Raw genomic sequence first — 8,833 nt, forward strand, 5'->3', positions numbered from 1 at the left:
TTGAAAATAGAATTGTCATATTTAGAGCCTTCCTAAAGTTCAGCAAGCACAGGATACTAAGCAAGCCAGCTTTCAACCCCAAATTTCAGGTATTGACAGGTAAAAAACCAAACCAAACCAAACCAAACCAAACCAAACCAAACCAAACCAAATCAAAGGAAAGAAAAGTTATTAAGGCTGAGAAAAAAGTAGGCTCCATTTTCAGCTTGTTTAGTGGTGCCATTTGGCCAAAGAAGATCCCAAATGGATTAATCACAGGCTTCAATAATAGACTCATGTAATCTCAAATTCCTACCTACCTTTAAAATACTACCTGAAAAGGTAGAGGTGTCTGGGCTTTGTTGAGGCTTTGTCCTCCTGCTGTCATTAGCACAGTAGGAGCAATAGGCACAACCCCCGGAGTTCTGCTGCTACAGCCTCTCCAATGTTGCCTTGCTTAAATGTCTCCAGATTTCCCTATCAAGATCCTCCTCCTTACCTCAAGAATCCCAAAGCCTCTGTTTTTCCTATCTTAACAGTACTAACTTTACCGAAGGATGAGCAAAGCTGCATTCACCAAATGCTCTTTGGTTAGTGATGAATGGAAACCGAAACTTAAAGCTTCTGGGAGCAGAAGAGAAACTGAAACTATCCTTCACTTATAAAAGGCGGTCTGAGAGACTCAGAAGTTTCCACTTTTTGGAGCGAGCGATTGATCTTAGGTCTCCCGACTGTGCGCTTACTTGTTACCTGCAGCGCGGACCAGCGCACTCAATACCTGCTGCGCAGACCAGCGGTTCTCTGCACGCAGCAGGTCCAGGTTCCCGGTCTGGGCTTCGCGGTGAGGCCAGGGGTTTGCTTCTGGGCTCGCCAGGGGATTGTAGGGCGTGCCTAGGTCAGAGTATCCCAAAAGAGGAGCTGGAGCGGAGCTGAGGGGACACACTAGGAGGTAGCAGACCCACCTACCCCAGTGGCCAGTACTCGGTGGACCACAGAGGAAAGGGGTTTGAATGATGAGTGGCAGGGAAAAAGATGTCTGACTCAGTCTCTTAAGGATCCTTCGTAAACGGGTAGCTGGGACAGGGATCAATAAGTAGGGGCAATGGGGTGTGTGCACAGCCAATAAATGTTGAACATCCCCACCAATAGTTTTTCTCCTAGGTGCCGAATCGAATCGGGGCCCTACTCCAGACTTCCAGAGCTAGAAGCAGAATGTGAAGAAAAACCCAGATGAATTATAGTTGCCCTGAAATTGCAGTGGCTAAGACAAGTTATGCTTTACTGCAGAAACGCATCCCCCTACCCAGTCTCTTCGTATGCTATCCCTAGCAGTCTCCCTGGGCTATAACTATAACTATCCCTCCTCTTCCTATAACTATACCAGGAATGGTACTCCCCATGGAACCCAGGCTGGGCCAACTTGGAGTAACCCCGCTGCCTCTGTCTCCCTGTTTGAGTCACCTGAGATTTAATGTATTCATGTGTAAGGAGCAGGGATTGATTTTCTGTTTCCTCATCACAAATCAGCACAAACAGTTGCTTTAAACACAATAGGTGTTTTATTTTACAGATTCTGTTTAGGCATAGGCTAAGTGCTTTTTGCAAAGCCCAGCATAGCATCCTAATGAACTCAAGATTTCTGCCAGGGTGGAGCCAGGTTCTGGGTGCTCATTTTGGTTCGTTGAGGTCAGCAAGAAGCCTGGAATTCTCTGATTTCTTGCAAGTTGTTGATTAAGGGTAACTCAGAGTCTAATACCTTCCATTGTCACACTTCAGGTCACTTCTCACAGGTGGCTGTACTTTCCAAGGATATAGGAGGCTTTCTCTCTTAACTAACATGCCTCATTACCAGAGACTGTCCTGGTAATAAGGGTGTCAGGACGCCCAACATACATATATGTATATACATACATACATCATATGTACATATATACATATACACATATACACATATATACATATATACACATAGATGTATGTTGTATGTATCAGGTCTATTATGTTTTGCAGGATTTTGTGACAATTCTTGTAATTTCATTTCATAATGAGTAAAAGATTGAGAAATCAGTAAATAGTTTTTAGATTCACTTTTTAAGTGTGTGTGTGTGTGTGTGTGTGTGTGTGTGTGTGTGTGTGTTGATGTGTGGGAATATGCATTTGAGTGCAAATATACTAGGAGTCCAGCGTGGTTGGATCCCTTGAGCTGTTACAACCTGTTGTGAGCCTGTGTTTGTTCTAGGAACAGAACTTGGTAGGTCCTCTACAACAGCAGTAGACAGTCTTAATTACTGTGTCATCTGCCATCTTTCTGGCCCTTTATATGTTCATACTTTCTAAAGGCACAACGTGCCTGTGGGGATCAGAGGACAATCTGCAGGGATGTGTTCTCTTCCTCTCTCAGGTAGGTCTCAAAGATAGAACGCAAGTCATCTGGCTGGGTGGCAAGCACCTTTACCCACTGAGCAATTTTATTGGTGCGGTTATGTAGATATTATTCAATGTAGATGCAGTCTGCATGTTTTAGCCTGAAAATATAGTCCTATATTACTGTGGCTACCACTAGAAATAGTTTTACTACATGTAAACTATGTACATAGCTCCATTGAATCTTTTTATTTTCCAGTTTCTCGGTGGATTTTTTTTTTTTTGCATTCCCCCTCTTCCTATAACTATATAATTCCAATTCAAGATAGAGAATTGGTGGAATTCCTCACTTTACAATGACATGTTATATCTTTTTGCATTCTCAATGAACTAAAATGTGTGTTTGATGCAGAATCCTGGCTCCAAGGTATTTTCTTTTAGAAATTTAAAAACATGTTTTTTTTTCCCTCATAAAAGTATCCAGCAATATTATTTCTTTTCATTCTTTTGAATGGCCTATATACATACATGTTATTAACAGCTTGTCATGCACATACTACTACTAATGACTTGCTTGGTATAAGTTGATGGTCCAGTCCAGGCGGTACGTGAAGGAGTACAGGGTCGATCCTTATGGACAATAACTAGACTCAGTGTTCCAGGAGGGTTTGCACCAGTGGGGTGAGCGTGAGCTCTGGGATGGCTGTCAGCTCTGGCCTTTGGTCTGGTTCTATGAGGCTGGTTGGGGATGAGTTGCAGAGTGCTTTGTTTATAGAGTGATAACCAGCTGCTCTTTCATATCACCAGCTCACCCTAAAGATAAACTGCAGAGACATACATTTTTACACATACAGGAATCCCTTAGAAACACAAAGCCAGAAGCCATAGTACATATGCTAAGGACCTGTAAGATGGAAAAGAGAGTTCTGACTCAACATTATAAGACAAAATGCCTTGAGTTTGGCCATCTACTTAGTAGTGGGTATGAAGCCTACGCTTAAGAGTAGATTGTTTCCTCAGCGAGAAAACTCATTTTTCATTTGCAAGTGATTACCTATTAGGAATAGCTTCTAGGTTAGAGATGGGCCCAGAGAGGGGCATGTGTTCACTTCTTTCAGTCCTGGTACCCCATCCTGTACAGACCCATGTAGGTCCTTGTGCATATTGCCACAGTCTCACATTGCCAGAGTTCACATGTGCTTCAGCCCTGTTGTATCCAGATCTTGGTGCCTTGGTGTCCCCTGGCTCTTACGCTTTTCCCACCTTCTCTTGGGCTCAGAGAACTCTGAGAGGGTTAGCTTTGGCAATAGCCTAGGTTATTTGGGTGTTCCTATGAGACTTATTTAGCCAAGAGTTAGATGTAACCCGTTAGGTGTAACCCATTCCTGGTACTGGAAGCTCCATTTTGCAACAGATGTCAAGTTGGGGCTCTAACCTCACCCCCTTATTTGGCAAATTCATTTAGATTGTCTTCATATATGTGTTTCTGATAGGAAGGTTCTACTGTATTAGGTCCTCTCCATTTCCTCTCCCTTGCCTCATTCCATTACAACACCACCCCACCCCCACCCACTGCCATCCACCCATAACTAGATATTCTACTTCCTTCTCCTAGGGCAATGCAACCTTCATCCTAGTCAGTCACACAGTCCTTAACCCCTCTGGTTATACAGCTTGTAGCTTGCTTATCAATGACTTAACAGCTAGCATCCATTTAAGTGAATACATACTATATTTGTCTTTTTGAGTCTGAGTTACCTCACTCAGGATGATTTTTTTTTTCTAATTCCATCCACTTACCTGTGAATTTTGAACCTTCTGGAAGACTGGACTTAAAGATAAACATTGCTAAAATTTGGCTTTATCCTGGAATGTACGGTTTTTCCATGTATTTTGACTAAACGTTTTGTTGGGTCTAGTTTGAGCTGGCATCTGTGGTCTCTTGACAATTGGCCAACATCTAGATGTCTAGGCCCTTCTGGCTTTGAGAGTCCGGTTGAGAAGCAGGTTTGATTCTAGGAGGTTTGCCTTTGTATGTTGTTTGGTCTTTTTCCCTTCCATCTTTACTATTCCTTCTTTGTTCTATATGTTGTAGTTATTATGTGACTTGGGAAGTTCTTTTCTGGTCTAGTATACTTGGTGTTCTTTATGCTTCTTGTACCTTGATAAGGACCTCCTGCTTTAGATTGGGAAATTTTCTTCGATGATTTTTGTTGAAAATATTTTCTGTACTTTGGACCTGAGTTTCTTCTCCTTACTTTATTTCCGTTATGCATAGATTTTGAATTTTCATAGTGTCCCAGGTTTCCTGGATGCTTTGTGCCTGGATTCCATTAGATTGAGCATTGTTTTGAGCGAGTATCCATTGCTTCTATTTTGTCTTCAGGAACTGTGATTTCCTGCCTCATCTTTCGTATTCTGTTGGTGATTCTAGCCTATGAGGTTCCTGTTCGAGTTCTAAAGTTTTCAGTCTCAGTTTTTCATCAGTTTGGGTTTTTTCTATTGATTCTATTTCTATTGTATGTCTTGAACTTTTGTTTCGTTTTGTTTTAAATTTACTAACACTGTGTTTTTATAGATTTCTTTAATCAATCTATACCTTTCCTTTTTAAGGACTTCTAACATATTCATAAAGGCCGTTTGCAAGTTCTTGTCTTGTGCTTCAGCTATATTACAATTCTTGGGGGCTACTGTAGTAGGACTGATAACCTCTAGTAGAGACACATTATCCTGGTTGTTATTGATTATACTTTTTACACTGGCATCTTGGACAATTTGGGATGATTGTGATTCTAGGTGCTGATACCTGGTCTTGTCTTTGTTGGGTAGATGATTCATTCCTTGCATTCTGTTGGTATCTCTGGGTGATGGCTCTGCGTTGTCTGATAATGAATGCTTCTGAGATCCTGCCTAGTATGGCCATTTGGGAGTTCATGTTAGAATGTGTTTCTTGGCATTGGAAGTTGACACTTAGGGATGGTAATGGGCTGGGGAATAGGCTAATGAGCCTCACAGGAGGGTAGAAAGCAGGGTTTGTCAGTAATGTCTGCTTAGTCCTCTGGAAATGGAGGCAGAGAGGAAAGAGAGGCAGCATCCAGCAGTGTGCTCCAGATCTGGGTATAAGATTAGGCAATTTGCTGGAACAGACAATTGAGAATACAGAGCTCACAATTGTCTACCTGCTTCCCTGGCTGGCGTGGCTGTGTACAATAATTTTTAAAATTACTATACCAATGCTCCAGGTCCAGCCTTCCATCACTAGACTAAATAGGAAGCCTCCTGCCAAACTTGTACTACCGGACACCTTCTTGCTTTATTTTCTTAGGTCCAGAAACAGTTTGCTGTCTCCTCCAGATCTCCAGAGGAATAGATGTCTTTTGTGTTGGAAACTGCAACTATAGGGTTAACATAAAAGAATGTTTGGTTGTCTGTGTATCTCCCTTCTCCTCCTTGCTTGTGCAAGGTCCTTGGAAACTTTGTTATCATGGCCTGCTCTTGTTCAAGTGAAACATTCTATAACTCTCAGACTCATGTGAGCCTGAGGAAGATAAAACGTGTAAGAGTTTCAAAACCCCAGAAGCTCCTTGTAGGACTAACAACAGCCTTGTAGTGTGGTTGACTATGTACAGATATTCTTAATTTGTTACATTATCTCATAAGTGAAATTTGGGTTCACTCCTACTTTAATAAATTTTGAAAATTTCCTTGTTATGTTGGTTTTTTTTTCTCATGGAATTAAGGAAGTAAAATAAGAAAGAAACAATAATTAGGAGAGAGAAGAATGGAACGTGAAATGGGCAGTTTCCATTTTAAAAAATAGGTCAAAATAAAAGAGGATTTTTTTATTTTATTTTTTAAAAATAAGTATTTTTCCACAGAGTACAATAAGATTTTGTCCTGGGGCAAAGACTAGATTATTTGAATGGGAGAGGAGAGATGAGGGCAGGCAGTGCCAGGAGGTTCTCAAGCTTAACAGGAAGTCAGCCAGAGAAGCCTGGAGGAGGAGAGGGTGATGAAGAGGAGGAGGAGGAGAGGGACGCCCAGGATGCATGGAATACCTATTGAAGGTTGTTAATTAGTAGAGTGTATTTAGAAACTTACCTTCGTGTATGCAAGGATTGTAACTGAAGAACAAGAAGCCAGTGCATTTGAGAGAGAGAGTGGAAGGGACAGAGGAGGACTGGAAGAAGGAGAGGAGGAGGGAGAGCGATGGGAATACAGGATTCATATATGAAATCCTCAAAAGAACATATTAACAACTCCTAAGGTCCATTCTTATAAAACTTGGAATCAGCCCACTGTTTAAAATTAGGTTATAAGTTATTGATCAGCTATGCTAACAACTGGTTTAAACAAAAATGGTTAGTCAAGATGATTACTTATGTTTCCTGTTGTCAGAAAGTCTAGAAAAGTGGCTTTAAAGTAGTCAAGCTTCCTGAATTGTATGCTTAGAAACTTTCAAATGAGACCAATAAAATGGCTGAGCAGAGAACTAGCTGCCAAGTCTGAGAAAACCCGCGTTCTACCTCTGAGACCCACACGTGGAAGAAGATACCTGACTCCAGAAGTTTCCCCACAATCTCCACATTTATGTGGCACATAGGCACACACACTTAAAATAAAGAAGTGAAACGCAATAATTTTTTAAAAAATTCTTTGAAAATGCCACTTTATAAACAACTCTTTTAGTGTTACTCTAGATAAGGATAACTATATTGCTTTGCCAGTTATTAAACCTCTTGCAAAACCCTAATCTCTCTCCTAAGTCTTTCTGTAATTGTGAGCTTTGCCACCTGCACCCAAATTCATGAAATAATGACTCTGAGACTGAATTATTATGAATAACTGCCTAGGCCAGAAGCTAGGGCTTGTTCCAGAACTAGCTTGTAATTCAACTATCCTGTTTATTCTAATCCTGCCACATGTGGGTTACCTCTTCTCAGGTTCATGCAACCTTCTCCTTCATCGTTCGGAAGGCAAATCTCCCGTTCTACACCTGGTTCTATCCCACTATCCTATCTCTCTGCTGAACGTTCCATGTTCCAATTCTGCCTCAGCTCATTGGCCATAGTTGTTTTTAAAAAATTTTTAATTAATTTAAGTTTCCATACACTGCACAAAAAATTCCTTCTACATCTTTTGTCATTCAGTTTTGGCTATTACCACACAAAAGTAGATAGATAGATCCATTTCCAATAAGTTCTTTTTTCTAAATTAGTTTTTATGAAATACTTAACTTTATTGGTTTATTTTGAGTTCTCCTTCTCAATCTTTGTAATTGCTGTCTGTTGACTTTTTACAGAACAGTGCCCCTATGAGAACAACTTGGTCTAGAATCTTGGAAGGTTCTAGATGATTACCCACAGGACAGATACAATTAAACTTAGGAGTGCAGTTCAGGTGTAGCTAGCCCAAGAGCATCTTACAGCTGTTGAAATCTGAAACAATTATAAGGGGTTTTATTAGCACTGAATTACCCACATTCACCTCCCCCACTGCTACACACACACACACACACACACACACACACACACACAAAGAGGTATTAGTTAGATCAACCAGTAGAGATGTCACTGAAGTAGCAAGGATAGTCAGAATTAAATAATCGGATGGCAAATCAACAATGTCGTCGTGGGAAGTTGTCCAGAATGAGGACAGGGGCAGACTATAAATATTAACCTCCTTGGCCTTGGCAGGAGGGGAGAAACTTCATAGGATTTGCTAACAATTGTTTACATACAATATCAAGCTAAGCTTGTTCATAATAGTGCTTCTGGTTCAAAGAAAAGAGAGGGTCCCTTCAGTTTCTATCTTTTATCCCCTGACTCCTGCATCTTCCATCCCTCAGGGAAGCCTCCCTAGTCTTTCTAATCACATTGTCTTTGGCTATAACTGTTTGGTGTTCCATGTGGTACTGAGAGAGGCCTAGAGATGACTTGGAAAGTTTTCTTACTTGTCATAAGTCATGGTGGTAGCTGATTAGGGGGCTCAGTGGCAGGTTGCCATCTTTCCTGAGAAGCAGCTGTTGGAGATCAAAGTGTTCTGACTAACAGTGGAGGATGCTGGGTATGGATGGAGGGATACAGCCACTTTCTTCTTCAGACTACACAGGCACTGTTGTGTTCCACATTTGAGAAAGCAGTCTATGTATACATGTTCTTCACAGCTTGGCAGTTAAGCACTGCTAGGACTTGCTTGACCTGAGTTGACTCCCCTGTTCAGGTAGGATTGATACTGGCAGATACTAATTAGAGTCAGTGTTATAAGAAGTGGCTGAACTCTCTGGAGAATGGGCGCAAGTCAAGCGGTGTGAACCAGAGAGATGCACACACCACAGGTCTAAGAAGTGTGGTTGACCTAATTAGAGTGGCAAACCTGAGCTCTGGAATGATCGCCTGCTTTTGTCCTTTCTATAAGGTCCGATGGAAGACGGATTGCTTTTACAGTGAGAACAAGTTCTCTCTCGTCAGATCACCACCTCTCTCTCTCT

At 41.4% G+C, this 8,833-nt stretch overlaps 1 protein-coding gene across 3 annotated transcripts in view; it reads left to right on the plus strand.

Moving 5' to 3' along the window:
• Positions 1-658: 658 nt before the first annotated feature.
• Positions 659-8,833, plus strand: part of LOC110300352 (probable ATP-dependent RNA helicase DDX60) — a 111,953-nt gene continuing 103,778 nt past the window's right edge. For all 3 annotated transcript variants that reach the window (XM_021170508.2, XM_029480658.1, XM_029480657.1), the window contains exon 1: positions 659-820. The gene's annotated coding sequence lies outside the window, so the exon portion shown is untranslated. The remainder of the gene's footprint in view (positions 821-8,833) is intronic.

This window comes from Mus caroli, chromosome 8 (assembly GCF_900094665.2).
Source record: "Mus caroli chromosome 8, CAROLI_EIJ_v1.1, whole genome shotgun sequence".
Lineage (NCBI taxonomy): Eukaryota > Metazoa > Chordata > Mammalia > Rodentia > Muridae > Mus > Mus caroli.